The sequence below is a fragment of the Toxorhynchites rutilus genome, chromosome 3, assembly GCF_029784135.1.
Source record: "Toxorhynchites rutilus septentrionalis strain SRP chromosome 3, ASM2978413v1, whole genome shotgun sequence".
Lineage (NCBI taxonomy): Eukaryota > Metazoa > Arthropoda > Insecta > Diptera > Culicidae > Toxorhynchites > Toxorhynchites rutilus.
The window spans coordinates 36,528,333-36,545,871 of NC_073746.1; the positions used below are offsets into that span (position 1 = coordinate 36,528,333).

General features: G+C 38.8%; 1 long non-coding RNA gene across 2 annotated transcripts in view; it reads right to left on the reverse strand.

The window, feature by feature from the left end:
• The window catches only part of LOC129779838 (uncharacterized), a 33,566-nt gene extending 16,529 nt beyond the window's left edge, over positions 1–17,037 (reverse strand). For both annotated transcript variants that reach the window (XR_008743783.1, XR_008743782.1), the window contains exon 1: positions 16,593–17,037. This is a non-coding gene — a long non-coding RNA (uncharacterized LOC129779838). The remainder of the gene's footprint in view (positions 1–16,592) is intronic.
• Positions 17,038–17,539: the final 502 nt, after the last annotated feature.

Below are 17,539 nucleotides of genomic sequence, written 5' to 3' on the forward strand. Positions count from 1 at the left end.
TTCCGTGTAATCATATTCATGCCTGTAATATCATATTCATATTCATTCATATTCATGCCTGTAATGGTTCAGTCAGAGTGGACCATGTACGTATAGGCATCCAAATAAGAGCCTTTTTTGGCATGATACTCGATGTTTTTTTACAATTAACATACGTCAAAGTATTGCCAGAGAGTAGCTAACATTTCTGAGAACAATATTGAACGAAAAAATTAAATGCTTTGAAAACTGCAGAGCACTGAACTTCAAGCTCGTTTTTCTCGAAATCATAAAAATGTCACATGACCCGGTCTGACTTAACACCGACCAATTGTCAAACAGAAATAGAAGAAGGCTTGCAAAGTGACTCGGGATGCTGCAAACATGAAGAAATCGTGGAATAAAATGGCCACTGAGGTTGTCCAACAGAAAGTCCATACTTCGATGGCAGTACAAAAATTCAACAAAATTGTAATGGAATATTTTGACATAGGACTATGTCTTTGATTTCTATATAGGGGGGTAACTCTACGAAAAATGTAGCGATTCATTATTTTTTTTCAAACGCATATTACTCAAAATCGTTATTGCGACATATGTTGTGTTGTATACCATTAGACAGGAAATTTATCCAGCAATTTTTTTACTTGAAACGAAAACAGAAAATTTAGTAAAGAAGTTAAACAATTTGACTATAAAAATGGGTATGTTTTTACGATTGCACTAACCACTCACTTTCCTCCCTGACGAAACGAACAATCTTTTTGCCTACATTCGGGCGTTAGTTCATAATGTTAATCGATGCGTATTATGAATTATTTTCCATTTGCCGGTAATAGGCATTTATCAGTTGTTGTATTGTATGTTGTCCAATCAATTCGTGCTTAATTCACGATTTTATCGTGTGGGTCTCGCTACTAATAATTCATGTAAAGTTGGTCCAGGATATTATGATATCGGTTTTGTTTGGTAATTTAAAAAATGCAAATAAAGAATGTAACTGGCTGCTGATTTGAAGGTTCGAAAGGGGATACTCACGTATATCGCACACTTGAGTAGTCATTATCTTAATATATACATGTCTTCCTTAGAAGCCCGCTTCACTTCCTCGTATGCACTTGCCCATTGTCCTTTCCCTTTCCTATACATAAGCAGAACTTAGCAACCAATGAGATCAGTTCACATGAACTTCTCAAGAGAGCACTCATGGCCATTGGATACTCAATATACATCACCTGGTTATAAAGTTATTACAGCCCCCTAGAAATAATGTTCTAGACAACGTGGCCACGAAGGAGAAAAACTATTTGACTCAGGCTTATATTTATGTTAATCTAAAAAATTTAGACTTGTGTATAAAAAGGATAAATGATGACTCCTTGTCTTCTTCTGCATAATTGAATAAACAGAAGAAAAGGGTAGTAATGGCTTTAATGGTATTTTTGTGCACATTTCTGAACAGAATGTAGTTCCGGATTGTACCACGTTATCTCATCTAACCCGTTTGAAGGATACACGTGCATACAAAAACCTTTTTTTTAAGGGCTTCCATTTAATGTATCGAAAGAGATTTTTATGAAAAAAGTCAATTCAAATGCAATTACTACACACAATCTCAGTCCTATGTCAAGATCCCGTCAGTGCCCCTAGGCTCAGACCCATCAACTTTTTTTTCAATATTTTTGTCTGAAAAGAACCATAAATTATAAGCATTACGACAAAAATGTTGTACCAATACCGAGATACAACTGGTTTTGTGATTCCGGATACTTAATTAGCCTTAACTTTGGTATAGTTTTGTGGAGTGTCAGTCTTTGTCGGTAAAACGTACGATTCGTGGCCAGCTTGAATATTTCTGCTATCAATTCAAGATAACTGCTTCAGAATAGCATCGAATGCATATTATTTCGAGAATCCAACACATAAGAGATTATAGGTAAGACCCAGGTATCATTTTTCATCACACGGAACGGAACTCGTCATCCATAGCAGCCCTCCAGATTTTCGCCCTCCCATAATGGATATGGTTGCTTCTCTATAACCTTGTGGATCGACAACTACATGTCAATAGTGTTAGGCAGGGTAAATCTCAAAACCAATTCACTGACAGCGCAGGACATTGAGACAGCGTCGTATCTAATCAAAAACCATTTGCAGTTCATGGCAAATGAACCGAATTCAAGTGCATGAAATCGACACTCCCTCTCATTGAAAAAAAAATTTGCACTGTTTCCCACAATCATTCTTTGACACTGAGAATGAACACCCAAATTATTTACATTTCCAACTTTCAACTAACTGACAGTGAAAGGGAACATAAATCCATTCCGAGAAATGCAATCTCATTGATTTATTTTATCCTATTTGTTTATTTATTTAGGCTCATTAGCATTTTAACTGTAACAGAGCCGAGTTTCAATCTTGTACATGTACATGTTTGTGGTTCTATAAATTGTAAATTACACAGTAGTAAGAGTAAGAGTATTTTTTTATGTTCCATTACATTATGGTTAATTACACAGTAGTAGCCATTTAGGCGTAAGAGTATTCTTTCTGTTTTTCCATTGTTCAGCAGACCGGACAGCGGAGACAGTTGATATGATCATTGTAGTGTTATTTATAGCACAACAACCCGATGTTTCTTTCAGAGCAGAGCAGTTGTATGGATGAATCGATCTTCGTTCCACCGTGGATTGATCTCCATCGCTGAATATTGTTGCATGGACGCCGTTATTCACAAAGAATTGACCATGAGTTTGAACTCATGATCGATCGCTTAGTAAGGGAACGCGCAACCAAGTGGCTACGAAGACCCCCATTCTCACTGATACCGTACCAGATGTTTATATGCGAGATCGTGTATAGTCGGGATAGTTCCCGATTTGTTCCCGGTCTGGTTCCCACGAAAATTTAACTAGTACACAATGCAATATGATATCTCGCGTAACTTTTGAAAAAAACTTATCTGCATCAATCGATTCTCTTCATCAACATTCTCTTTCGTTACTAACTCAGCGGTAACAGCATATCCTGATGTGTTCGACGATCAGGAGTGTAGAAGAGAACCTCGTTTATCAAACCATATGGCAAAACTGGCGCAACATCAGTCTGCAAGGCTGTGGTTATATTCTGGCTACGTCTTCCTTCGGAAGGAAAGTATAAGAAATTGGCCCGACTCATGAGTTGTTGAGGTGTAGTCGCCTCCCTGATGTCGGTGATTGGCACTGAAGTGGCGGAAATAGGCCGACAAAAAATAAGTGAAGATAAAAAAAACAACATAAATCATAACAAAATAAGCTAGCTAGCGTAGCATACCAAAACCATTTATGCACAATTAAAAATAAGGTTTGATTACCTAAATGCCAGATTTTTTTAAATTTAATTCCTATTTATTCATAACATTAATTTATGAACAGTACTCAAAATCACCCAGTGGATATTATTATGATGAATAAATAATAAATTTTCGGAAGTTGATGATAGCAACTGATTACGCTTTGCTTTGAAAACTAGGTTAACTCCAGAGAATAATCTTCGCTGTAATACTACTGCATGGAGCTAAAAGATAAACTCTAGCAATTCTTGCCTTCGATTGACTGTCTCGATTTTAATGACCACCAAACTTAGAATCGATCGCAAACATGATGCACATTTCGTCGATTCGTCGATCGTTAGCAACAGGATTTTTTTTTCCAGAACGCGACTCTTATTTTCATTTGCCACTTCGTCCTGAAAGTCCTAAAAAGCGTGTCGTGAGTTTCGTATATAAGGTTTGATTCAGTTTAGTCTCTTTTGTTCCATTTACAGGTCTTGAAGACGACGATGAGCTGTTACTCTCAGAAGATTCGTCGCAAGATATTCTATATACTCCAATAACATCGCCAGCAAGACTGTTTACGTTTCAAGAACTCCTAAGTAGTCTGACTTGATCCTCGGGTCTGAAAAGGTTGCAATTAAGCAATTCTGATCTTCTCCTAAGTAGTTGAAGCCTTATCAGAAAAGAAACCCTTTTGAAGATTACTTGCAGAAAACTTGAATCTCTATTAACACTTTGAACGCCCCGTCACCCAGATATGGGTGACACTTTTCTCGTTCAATTTGAATAGGATTTTCAAACGAAATTTGATAGAATAGGCACTTAAATGTAAGTATGGGATATGTAGAATAATCAAAAAATCAAAAACATAAAAAATACAGTTTTTATACTATACTTTTAAACGGTTTTATTTAGCATGACCTAGTATGTATGCATGTTGATCTGTAGGGTTGTGCCACATCGCTCGCTTTCAGATTTACTATTACGCCGTCCGGTGAACATTTTGAGGATGAAAAAAACACATGTGCGTCTTTTTAGATTTTTTGGAATAAACAGATACCTATCCGAGTTGCGCAATTATTATTCTCATTCTCAGAATAAAACTTGCAACTTGCTTCTTCTTTCAGCTTTTTATCTACCAAGCGCAAAGGACAATGAAAACGAATCACGTGAAAAGTCGGAGTTGCCAAATGTGATATAGTTTATGACGATTATTTTCTAAGAAAAGTGACATATGTTCTTGGTATGATATACTCACAGAATCTTCGCAATTGATTGAACAGAATATTCCATAGTCTACAATAAAATTGTAGTTATTCATCGTCTTCGAATATAGTGTATAGGAGCAAGTACGTTCTGTTTAATTTCCTTTTTTTATGATTACTGGCAACACTGTAAAATTGGCAGAATCATTATTTCCAAAAGCTTTCCTGAAGTAGTCCTGAATCGAACCCGAATCCATTATTATCGTTGCCCGCTTATTCCTCTAGCACACCGTCAGTTGAATTTGGGCCCCGCAAGAAACTCGACCGAATCGCTCTGGGCGACGAAAGTGTTAAAGGATATCCACGGAAACGGGAAATTTATTCATAGTTCATTATTTCTATGTAGAAATGTGTTTATTTCTTCTAAAATGTAATCCTTTTTTCGCTTCATGCACAAATGCAGTGTCATCCAGTTTAGTATTTGCAAATTAAAAGCCGAATATCCGATTGCCGGATATCCGGCTATCAGGCCTCGAAGTTATCCGGTATCCGGCCAAACCACTATTCGTTTCATCACTAATTGATACCAATTTCACTTAAATTTTTTCAGACCTTTTCCTCTACTCGTGGAAAACAGCAGACTGTAGAAAAATTGCGAAAAAAATTACTTATCTAGAAATGCACTCTCCGAGTTTTCGATGGTAGAATTCTCTCTTGCTCTCCTTTCATGTAACAATTCTGCTCCGGGATCGGATAGAATTAAGTTCAACTTGCTGAAAAATCTCCCTGATGTGGCGAAACATCGCTTGTTGAACTTATTCAATCAGTTTCTGGAGCATAATATTGTTCCAGATGATTGGAGACAAGTACGAGTCATAGCTATTCAAAAGCCCGGAAAACCAGCGTCCGACTTCAATTCGTACCGCCCAATAGCAATGCTGTCTTGTATACGGAAATTGTTGGAGAAAATTATCTTGTTTCGCCTTGATCGATGGGTTGAAACGAATGGCCTACTCTCAGATACACAATATGGGTTCCGCAGGGGCAAGGGGACGAATGATTGTCTTGCGTTGCTTTCTTCAGAAATTCAAATGGCTTACGCCGAAAAAAAACAAATGGCTTCAGTATTCTTGGACATAAAGGGGGCCTTCGATTCTGTTTCAATAGAAGTTTTGTCAGACAAATTACAATCTCGGGGTCTGCCGCCTCTATTGAATAATATGTTATATAACTTGCTTTGTGAGAAACATTTGAACTTTTCTCACGGAGATTCGGCAGTAAGTCGGGTCTCTTACACGGGACTCCCCCAGGGCTCATGTTTAAGCCCCCTTTTGTACAACTTCTACGTAAGCGACATTGACAATTGTCTTACACAAAATTGCAGCCTAAGACAACTTGCAGATGATGGAGTGGTGTCTGTCGTAGGATCAAACGAATCCGACCTGCAAGAATCCTTACAAGATAATTTGAACAATTTATCAACCTGGGCCATTGGGCTAGGGATCGAATTCTCCACGGAGAAAACAGAGATGGTGGTTTTTTCTAGGAAGCATAAACCAGCAAAACCAAAGCTTCAACTTTTGGGTAAACCGATCACTCATGCTATGTCATTCAAGTATCTTGGGGTCTGGTTCGACTCTAAATGTACTTGGGGGGCCCATATTAGGTATCTGAGTAAAAAATGTCAACAAAGAATAAACTTTCTCCGTACAATTACCGGCACCTGGTGGGGAGCCCACCCCGAAGATCTTATAATGTTGTATCGAACAACTATTCTCTCAGTGATGGAGTATGGCAGTTTCTGTTTTCAATCAGCTGCCAAAACACACCTCATTAAACTCGAGCGAATTCAGTATCTTTGTCTCCGTATCGCGTTGGGATGTATGCCCTCAACGCATACCATGAGTCTCGAGGTTTTGGCAGGCCTACTCCCACTAAAAGATCGCTTCAATTTATTATCTCTTCGGTTCCTCATCCGGTGTAAGGTTATGAACCCATTGGTGATCGGAAATTTTGAGCAGCTGATCGAGCTAAATTTTCATTCTGGATTCATGAGCTCATATCATGAATTCGTCTCCATGCAGGTTAATCCTTCTTCGTATATTCCCAACCGTGTTTGTTTTCCTGACTACATCAATTCCTCTGTGCATTTTGATCTGTCCATGAAGCAGGATATCCATGGAACATCAGATTATCTTCGATCGAGGATCGTTCCAACGATCTTCGATGCAAAGTATGGGGATATCAATTGTGATAATATGTACTTTACTGATAGGTCCTCTATGAATGAGTCCACAGGATTTGGAGTGTTCAACGAATTTTTTAGCACCTCACACAGTCTTCAGAATCCTTGCTCAGTGTATATTGCTGAATTGGCAGCGATACACTGGGCGCTGGACAGCGTCGCCTTACGACCTGTTGAACACTATTACATTGTAACGGATAGTCTTAGCTCTGTCGAAGCTATCCGTTCAGTGAGGCCGGAAAAGCACTCGCCGTACTTCCTTGAGAGAATACGAGAAATTTTGAGTGCTTTATCCAGACGCTGTTATGTCATTACCTTTGTCTGGGTCCCTTCACATTGCTCAATTCTGGGTAATGAGAGGGCTGACTCATTAGCAAAGGTAGGTGCAATTGAAGGCGATATTTATCAGCGTCAAATCGCCTTCAATGAATTTTATTCTTTAGTCCGCAAAAATACCATAGTTCACTGGCAACGCAAATGGAACGAAGATGAATTGGGCCGGTGGCTCCACTCGATTATCCCTAAGGTTAGCCTCAAACCATGGTTCAAAAGTTTGGACTTGAGTCGGGACTTTATTCGCACCTTCTCCCGACTCATGTCCAATCACTGTTCGTTAGATGCGCTACTCTTTCGTATTAATCTTGCCGACAACAATCTTTGTGTTTGTGGCCAAGGTTACCACGACATCGAGCACGTTGTTTGGTCGTGCGAGCTGTATCTTGTCGCCAGATCGAATTTAGTAGTCACCCTTCGGGCCCGCGGAAGGCAGCCCATGGTGCCGGTGAGAGACGTGTTGGCTCGGTTAGACCTTGATTACATGTCCCAAATATATGTATTCCTTAAAGCTATCGATCTTCGTGTGTGATTGTCCTTATACCCTTAGTTTTTCCTTTTCCTTTTCCTTTGTGAGAGATCGGATCACTTCTTAAGAATAAGATGAAATGTAAATACATATTAGATATAAGATAGGTTTAAGAATTGAGTGTGATGAGCGTGAATGAGAGTGTGATTGAGAGTGTGAGTGTGATCATTGTCAATATATCCTCATATCCCCTCCTTTTCCTGAAGAAAATATGTCACCCTTCTAAACTCGAGTTGACCGCGAGTAATCGGTTTCCTATATTATTAACATTAGAATTAAGGAAAAATGTATATATACTAGTAACAATACAGTAAGGAGTTCGGCTCCTTTAAACCTATGTAACTGAGCCTGTAAAAATAAACGATTTAAATAAAAAAAAAATAGAAATGCACTCCAGCAACAGACAGTGATCGATTGATTTTCTTAGGGATTCGTCTGTTGCTGAGGTGCATTTCTAGATAAGTCATTATTTTATTTTTATTTTTCATTATTTTTTTTTATTTTTATCTCCTTATTCTCAACAAATTTTCAAGGCGTAATTAACTATTTAGGAAAAATAACATTTCGAATGCGCTGTTAAAAAATTTTACTCAAAATTTGAATTTTTTTCAAAACTTTTATATTTCAAAACACAATTATATCGCCAGGTGATGCCGATTACATATCTTTTAATCGTGAGCCTTAGGAAATTTGTGCAGATTTTGGAGTGAGCTGATTCAAACGGGCGCTGCTAATTTACGAGGAAGGGAAAGAAGAATGGACAAGTGGATTTGGGGAAGTGTAGCTTCTTGATAAGATATCGCGAACTACTATGCGTGAGTATAGCTCTTCATTTTTTTTTGACATATTATATCCTACATGATAGTGACCTGCATTGAACACGCTATGATTGGACAACAATCTTCCCAACAAAATTGCTATCAACGTTAAACCTTTTAAATTAGGTTCGAGGATAATTTTTGCAAACTGATTTTCTGTAATTATTGAATTAAGATGTTTATGCTTGTTGAATCCATCTCAAATATTTAGAACGAAAAAATTAACGCGAAAGAACAGCTCATGTTTAAGAAACATTTTATAGAATATTTATTTTTTATACGCACGTATTAACGCCACCGCAGCGCATTTTCTATTATAAATTTATTTCTTCCACAATGAAATTTATTCTGAGGTCATTGTAATGGGGACGATGTTCCTACCAGACGAGGATTAGGAAACGAGGCGGCCTCAAGCCGCCGATTATGGAAATTTAGATGATAAATAAAGCATGTAAAAACATAAACATGTAAAGCATTTTCTTTAAAATCACAAATTCCCTTTATATATTTTCAGAATGTATTTTAAAGCTAAAATTAACCTGGCAAACGTAATGCACCAGGCAAACATATGTCATCCGACGCTCGGTCGGGCCCAACTAAAGGATCTTTTCTTATGTTTCAAACTAACCAGGCAAAAGGTGAAACACAGATTTTCTTGCGAGGACCACCGCTACCGACGGTAGATCGGCGACCCGGGATGCGTCACCTCGGCGGCTTGGGAGCGCCTCAGTTCCTTATCGTCGTTAGATAGGAACTACGCTCTAATTACATTGTCCGTTGAATAAATTTCATTATGAAAAAATGAATTCATAATACTAATTGCGACGTGGTGGCGTCAATACGTAAGTACCATTTATCTTCTTATCAATTCTGTTCACATTTTCAAGACATTTATGCTTTTTTTATGTTAAAATTACCTTAAATATATTCCAAAACCCGTGTTCATTTCTAAATGATCTTTTAAATGATTACCCATACGGCAAGGAAAGAAGAAGACATGTTAATTGTGCCTACACTTATTTGTAAAAAACGAAGTCTACCCCATTATTTTCAAATTTCTTTTTTTAAATTTGTCATTTTACTGTATATTTTTGTTGCTCTCTTATGTTGTATTGATTGATTCTCATTTATTCACAAGAGTTTTAACACAACTCATAATCTGATTTGTCAGAATTTTTCCTTTTCCATTCGGGTAAATGTCGCATTCGAGTAAATGTTCATTTTGGTATATGCTGCATTCCGGTATTTGTTTCATTCGAGTGAATGTACTTCGGGTAAACGCGTTTTGGGTGAATGTTACACAAACCTAGGTGATTTTGAATCTTGTAGTGGATTATATGCGACGGTGATGAAATTGAAATGATCAAAGAGGTATTTAGGCCATCCAATAGAGTTGATCGTGAAGCTTGCAGCCTATCTACAACAGAATGACCCAGACAACAATTGAATGAAATTTCCTCCATTATGATTCTACATGAATGTTGAGTGTGGTGTCTTTCCCATCCATGCATTTATCCGTGTAGCATGAATATTTGTTTGAAACAATAATCGGAAAATGTTTAGTAAAACAATGAAACAACAAACAGTCGAATAGTTTTAAACGTTTTAAACGAGTTTAAAGCGAAACTTGGTTTCCTAGCGATTATCATGGATGGGATAGTTGTTATTGATGAGACATAAGCATCCACTCGGAGAACGAAATCTCGAATCAAACTACCGGTAAATGAGATAATCTTAGGCAAACTAAAAAGGAGTAAGCTCCTCCGAAATTTTATTTGTAAGAAAAAGACACAGGAGGGTTGTGTACGAGACACGACCGCATAGTTAACGTAGGATTCCGCTAGGCTCTCTGTTGATTTTGGATATGTTTGAAGAATTACACTCTTAGACTCTTTGATAGTTATTTGGTGGCCTCCTGAAAAGGGCCGTTTTGTTTGGTTGTTGGGTATTGTTTGTTCAGTGTTTACCGAGTGATGATGACAGAAGGATGGTAAACATTCGTTGGATGGTGCGTATCAGATAAAAGATACCGAAGTGGAACGAGATATGACGAAAACCGCCCTCTGTGATCCTAGACGAGATGCCCCCGTTGTTATGTATGGATGAAATAAAGAAAAAAAAAACTCACCAATGTAATATAAAATAATTACCAATACCGAAAACAATTATCAAATTTTCTCATCAGTAAAAACAATATAGAGAAAACATATTTGAAATGGAAAAGGTAATTTTCTTTTATAATGTTTACTTTATGAGTGTTTGGTTGAAAAAACACTCAGAAAGTAAACATTATAAAAGAAAATTGCAAATTTTAATTGGACTAACAACATCTAATACTATATGTAGAGCAAACACTTTTTTATAATATTTCTTCACTTTTACAATTTTTCTCGCCGTATAAACTCTCCATGTGTGAAAATGAGCACAACAAGACAGACAGCCTAAACCAAACGACTCATTCTCGAGCGGCAACACACCTTGGTTTTTAGTTATGAAAATTGAAATAAATTGTTTCATCTATCAAGTCATTTTTAACACAACTGCTACCATATACAATTTTACACTTAAACTTGTGCTAAATTTTTCACAATACACGATCGGTCATTGATATGAAATTTCAAGAAACCAACCAACATGAAAGTTCCAAATTTAAATTTAATTTGCTAGAATTAATCGTATCACTCACCTTACTTGCAATATAAAAAGACGGGTGGGTAATGTCGGGGACATAACCGGAGTGACGTAGGACTATACAAAGGGGACAGCTTCTGTTAAATATATATTTTAAATATATTGTTTTATTTTCTTCTCCTACGTGAATACCTACCTATCTACCTGAAAATGGATTAGTTTACTATTTACTCTTTATGAGTATGTTGATGGTTCTGAAAAGAACCTTTGGTGTTGTGTTTTTGTTATCACTCGATATTCCCATCTTGTTCGGTTAAACCTTCCTGTTTAGCTATTGCGTTTGCCACTCGCCACAGCTTTCACAGTTGGAAAATTTCTTCCCATCCAGCTTGTGACATATTGTTCAGTAAATTACATTTAATGCGACGTGCCGGAGAAACACTTTGCCACTCACTGAAACTAATTGTTGCCTTGATGAGCGCCGAACCGAAGCTGCTCTGTTCTTGATGCGGGTTTTCTGATTGTCGTGAGCAGCTTTGCAAGCCAACTTGAGCAATCCGACGGCCGAAACTCTATAATCGCTGTTAGGTATACTGGTGCTCCGGCACCAATCCGTTCGGCCTAGTTACCCTTGCGGAGCAATCAGTGAATGCGACCAACAGGGAACTGGAGACCTGCACGGTTCGAGTGAGACTTTGCCTTTCCCTTAACTTGTCCTCCTTTGTTACGTCCACGATGCCGATGCCGTACAACCACACGGGTTTACGGTTTGAAAGAAAATAAGATATTTTTTTGGGGTCCGCGTGTTTTATACTCTAGCGGTACACACTCACAGGATAGAGACAAATCGGCAGACTCAGCCAGAGGGGCGAGTCCAACGAGACGAACGAATGAGCGTTAAAAGGGAGCGATGGCAAAAAAAATACATTCATTACGATTTGTTCGCTCGTTGGATTCACATGCAGGCTAAAAAGGGGATCACAAAATTATCTTCAATCTAAAGAGTTTATTGTTTCGTTATCACTCGATATCCCCATCTTGTTCGGCTAAACCTTTCTGTTTAGCGATTGCGTTTGCCACTCGCCACAGCTTTCACAGTTGGAAAATTGCTTCCCATCCAGCTTGTGACATATTTTACAGTGAATTACATTCAATGGCACGTCGCATTACCACCACTCAGTATCGGATTGAAGGTAATTTTAACCTGTAATTGAACATTTGCGATAACAGTGGTACAGTGTCAACTTTCAATGTCGGGTCATAATTTGGACCCCGAACTCTATGTTTACAAAAATGTCCAACTAAATATGTCGCATTACAGGTCCGTCCAATTAGCTAAATGTCGAGATAAGTGTAAATTACTGTACTTTCAATCTAGAAGCAATTTAAAAATTGGTGAAAATCAATAAGCTCAGACAACTGCCAAATTCACATACTCATCATATCCTGGCAAACAAATTATGTAAAAATCAATTGTGTTTTATTATTATTTTGGATATTGTTTTAGAAAGCATTGAACTGTATTTCCTAAACTCTTTTTTGGAAGGTTTAATGGCCCTGAAAGCGCCTTGTTTTATGGAATGGTTCCAGTTTAGAAAACTTAGTACTCGTGGTTTTGAAAAAAACCATTTCGAACGCCCTCGACGCCGCCTTGTTCTGGATTTTCCACCAAAGCAGTTTGTATAAAGAACAAACTTTTTTCTTCTGCTACCTAGAATTCTTTGTGTGGACACCGACTGGACAGCATCGTTGCTGGACGAGCTGGACGGCGAGGGATCGAGTGCCTTTCTCAAGGCAAGAGGGTGGAGGTGCTAGCGCTGGAGTAAAAGTAGAGTAGAGTTTTCAAAGGGCCTTTCTCAAGGCTGGAGACGAATGAACTGCAAAAGTTTAAAGTCTCTATAATACAAGACCTACCTTCCTTCCTTCTGCTACCTGATGCCGTTTTGCGATTGCATTTGCCACTCGCCACTCGCTGCAACTGCCTGTTGTCTTGATGTCCACCGAACCGAATGTGTTCTGTTCCGAATGCGGTTTTTCTTATCGTCGCGAGCAGCTTTACTTGCCAACTCGATCACTTCGGCGGCCGAAACTATATAACGCCGGCTAGGTGGACTGGTGCACTGGTACTAACGCGCTCGGCCTAGCTACCCTTGCTGAGCAATTGGCGGATACACCTACGGGGAACTGCACACTTGCACGGTTCGAGTGGGACTTTGCCTTTCCCTTAACTTGTCCTCCTTTGTTACGTCCACGATGCCGATGCCGTACAACCACACGGGTTTACGGTTTGAAAGAAAATAAGATATTTTTTTGGGGTCCGCGTGTTTTATACTCTAGCGGTACACACTCACAGGATAGAGACAAATCGGCAGACTCAGCCAGAGGGGCGAGTCCAATGAGACGAACGAATGAGCGTTAAAAGGGAGCGATGGCAAAAAAATACATTCATTACGATTTGTTCGCTCGTTGGATGCTGGCTAAAAAGGGTCCTTTTCAGGATCACAAAATTATCTTCAATCTAAAGAGTTTATTGTTTTGTTATCACTCGATATCCCCATCTTGTTCGGCTAAACCTTTCTGTTTAGCGATTTGTTGCCACTCGCCACAGCTTTCACAGTTGGAAAATTTCTTCCCATCCAGCTTTGTGACATGTTGTATAGTAAATTACATTCAATGCGACGTGCCGAAGCGCCACTCAGTGTCGCATTGGAGGCGATTTTAACCTGTAATTGAACATTTGCGATGACAGTGGTACAGTGTCGACTTTCAATGTGGGGTCATAATTTGGATCTCTATGTTTACAAAAATGTCCAACTAAATAAGTCGCATTACATGTCCGTCCAATTAGCTGAATGTCGAACTAATTGTAAATTATTGTACTTTCAACCTGGAAACAATTTAAGAATTGGTGAAAATTGAATAATCAGGAAAGTCCCCAATCGTCAATAAGCTCAGAACAACTGCCAAATTCACATACTCATCAGATCCTGGCAAACAAATTATGAAAAAATCAATATGTGTTTTATTATTATTTTGGATAATGTTTTAGAAAGCATTGAACTGTATTTCCTAAACTCTTTTTTGGGAGGTTTAATGGCCCTGAAAAGCGCCTTGTTTTATGGAATGGTTCCAATTTAGAAAACTTAGTACTCGTGGTTTTGAAAAAAACCATTTCGAACGCCCTCGATGCCGCCTTGTTCTGGATTTGCCACCAAAGCAGTTTGTATAAAGATCAAACTTTTTTCTTCTGCTACCAGCTGCCGTTTTGCGATTGCGTTTGCCACTCGCCACTCGTTGCAACTGCCTGTTGTTGTCATGATGTCCACCGAACCGAATGTGTTCTGTTCCGAATGCGGGTTTTCTTATCGTCGCGAGCAGCTTTGCCAGCTAACTCGATCACTTCGGCGGCCGAAACTATATAACGCCGGCTAGGTGGACTGGTGCACTGGTACTAACGCGCTCGTCCTAGCTACCCTTGCGGGGAACTCCAGATCAACACGGTTCGAGCGGGATTTTGCCTTTCCCTTTACTTTTCCTCCTTTACCATGTCCAGACATGGCTGCTTGGGTTGGTTTGTTGATGTGTTGTGATGCGAACCGATGTGGTGTACGGTTTGAATGAGAATGATCGTTACGGCAGCGGAGCGGGGATTTTTAAGCTGACTGGCTGGCTCGAAAATTACGCATGTGTGAGACTGCGACCAATGTTTCGTTCATTTTTTTCCTTTCCAATCTATTTCGCTGCTGCTCTGGTTGCCCGTTTTGGTCGGTACGATTTGAGGAGCACAAAATGGACCAATCAAAAATTGGCACATAGTGCATTTTGACAATGCTTGATATTTCACAATTATTCAATTATTAATCTCAAGAAAAATGAAATGTTATTCGTTATGATAGATGCGTAGATATATTTCCTATCAATTGATGCAAAAACCATTGCGATCTATTGAGAAATGCTCGAGTTATAAGCGTTCCAAATCTTGCATTTTTTCCTACTTGTTCAGTGCCTAGATTTCCATTTCACCCCCTATATCTTCCGGTTAGACGTAGTCCTACGTCAAAATGCCCCGACTTCCCTATATTTGCAATGCCGAATTCCCTCGGGCACCTAGGTTTTGATGTCTCTGTTAGGGAATACATTTCGGTAGGAACAAAAACTCCCCCTACTTTCATTTATTTGCAATGCCGATTACCCCCAGGCAGCTTGGTTTTGATGTCTCTGTTAGGGATATTTCGGTAGGAACAAAATTTTCCCCTAGTTTCATGTAATTGTAACGCCGAATTACCCCAGGCAGCTTGGTTTTGATGTCTCTGTTGGGGACCCGCCGCATGTGTCGTCAATTTCGACCAATTAGAAATGGGTATTTTCGTAAGGATAGGGGTTGAGATTTCAATTGTTCGATAATTAATTTCATGACATGTATTATTTTCTTCAATAGAAAAAATTGTTATGGAGTGCCGAAACCGATTGACGCAAAAATGTTATCAATCCATCATGAAATAACTGAGCAATAAGCGTTTGAAATTGGACAATTTTCACGATGTGCTCGATTTTCGATTTTCAATTCGTACCCCAATATGTTCCCGAAAGACGTAATCCTACGTCAAAACAAATTCTTGGCTCAGTCGGGTTGACATTTTCAAGGAAACCTATTGAGTAACTTTTCAAAAGAAATTATGTTTTTATATGATAAATTTATGTGTATTAGGTCATTTTAATGAAAATTTTATGGTTAAAAATGCCGTTACCATTTGTTTTAAACTATTTTGGTCAAATTAGTATCATGATTAAAGCTGAGGAGATAGATACAAATTCATAATGTGTTCAAACTCAAAAGGCACAGAAGCCATGCATATTGGATGCACGTATCATAAGTGAAAACTAGAAATTGAAAGACGGCTGTTGGCATTCGTCCAATAATACGTACGTAGGTTCTGGTTTCCATGTGTAATTCAACCCATGAAATAACACTATCATCTTCACAATATTAGCCCTCAATATTAATCTTGTAATTAGTTCAAACAAAAGGTATGTACTCATCGCATCGGAATCTGGGTATGCATTATTGCATCGCATTTCTCTTCGAGCAAACCTTTCTTTGTTATTTTGTCTAAATATAGTTTGCGAGCACCTTGAGATGCTGGCTAGTAACCTTTGAATTCACTGATCACATGCTTTTCATCCTCTGGAGAGCAATACTTTAAACGGAATAATACGAAACTAACGAACAAAAAAGACGTGTAGTTCTTGTCGACTTGTACCCGACCACTATTAGTCACACAGTTTCCGTTTGACATTAGCACACATTAGAGGATTACAACAACAACACATAAAAATCAACAGTTTACAGAAAGGATCGAGCAGCTGATTGATCGCATTTGTTGAATGTGATTTTTGGCAAGCTCAAATTTCAAGCTGATGCTAGCGTACATTTCGTTGAGAAACCGAGCAGCTCCATCAAACAAACCAGTTAACTACTAGAATGTCTCCATAAGATATCAAAGATCGCCTCACACTCAATCGCTACCATATTTACCTTCCTGGACTGATCAACCACTTCCCCGAGCACGCACCGCAACGCGCTCTCACACACTTAACTGACCACGGTTGTTTTCACGGATTGCACGGAGTTTGATCGTCCGAAACCGTTATTCGGATCCAAAGACGTGAACTTTCGAACTAACGCGGACTTGCTCGCACGGGATGTTTCGATCGAAAATCAATACTTATTACATAAACCAGACTCCACGATCAATTTCAACCAAATGCTGAAACCGCAGTGCTTTTCAATCGAACCCTTATGAACCATTCGGTATATTTAGAATAAAGTATCCGCACCGAGAGAAATTAGTTCGACAGGAAACCGGGAAGAAAACAGAAACGGAGAGAATTGTTTGCTCCACCGCAAATCCATACGAAGGACACAGTGGACTGGTTTCCGGAAGTGTTCGCACCCGAATGCTGAACGCAGATCAATTGCACGCCATCTAAGCACTAGCGCAATGAGCTGGGTGCCAAGAATGACACCGATATGATCTGGACGGGAATGGTTGGTTGGTTGGGAATGATTCCGCCACTTTGCTGCTCACCAACACAAAAACCGGCTTTCGGCTTCGGACGGCAAGCGTCAGCGTCATGGGGTGTGGGACAATTTCACGTCACGGCACGGTACACAGGAATAAGCGATTGATGAAGTGAAAATTATAATTTAGAGACGTCGTGACAAACGGTGTGTATGATCGACGGGGCGCACAGTGCTGGAAATGGGAACCATGGTGGAAATAATATCTTTGCTATTCGACGGAGTATTTTAGTGCCAAAAACATCAAATCGCTTTTGCTTTTCTGGGACAAATTAGTTTTGTATATTTTTCTTTTGTTCGTTTCAGAATTGAAAAAACAATTTTTTTTCAATTTTCATTTTACCTATTCACGAGTCATAACAATAGAAATAAATTCAATTCAATTTAATCGTTCAATTAAA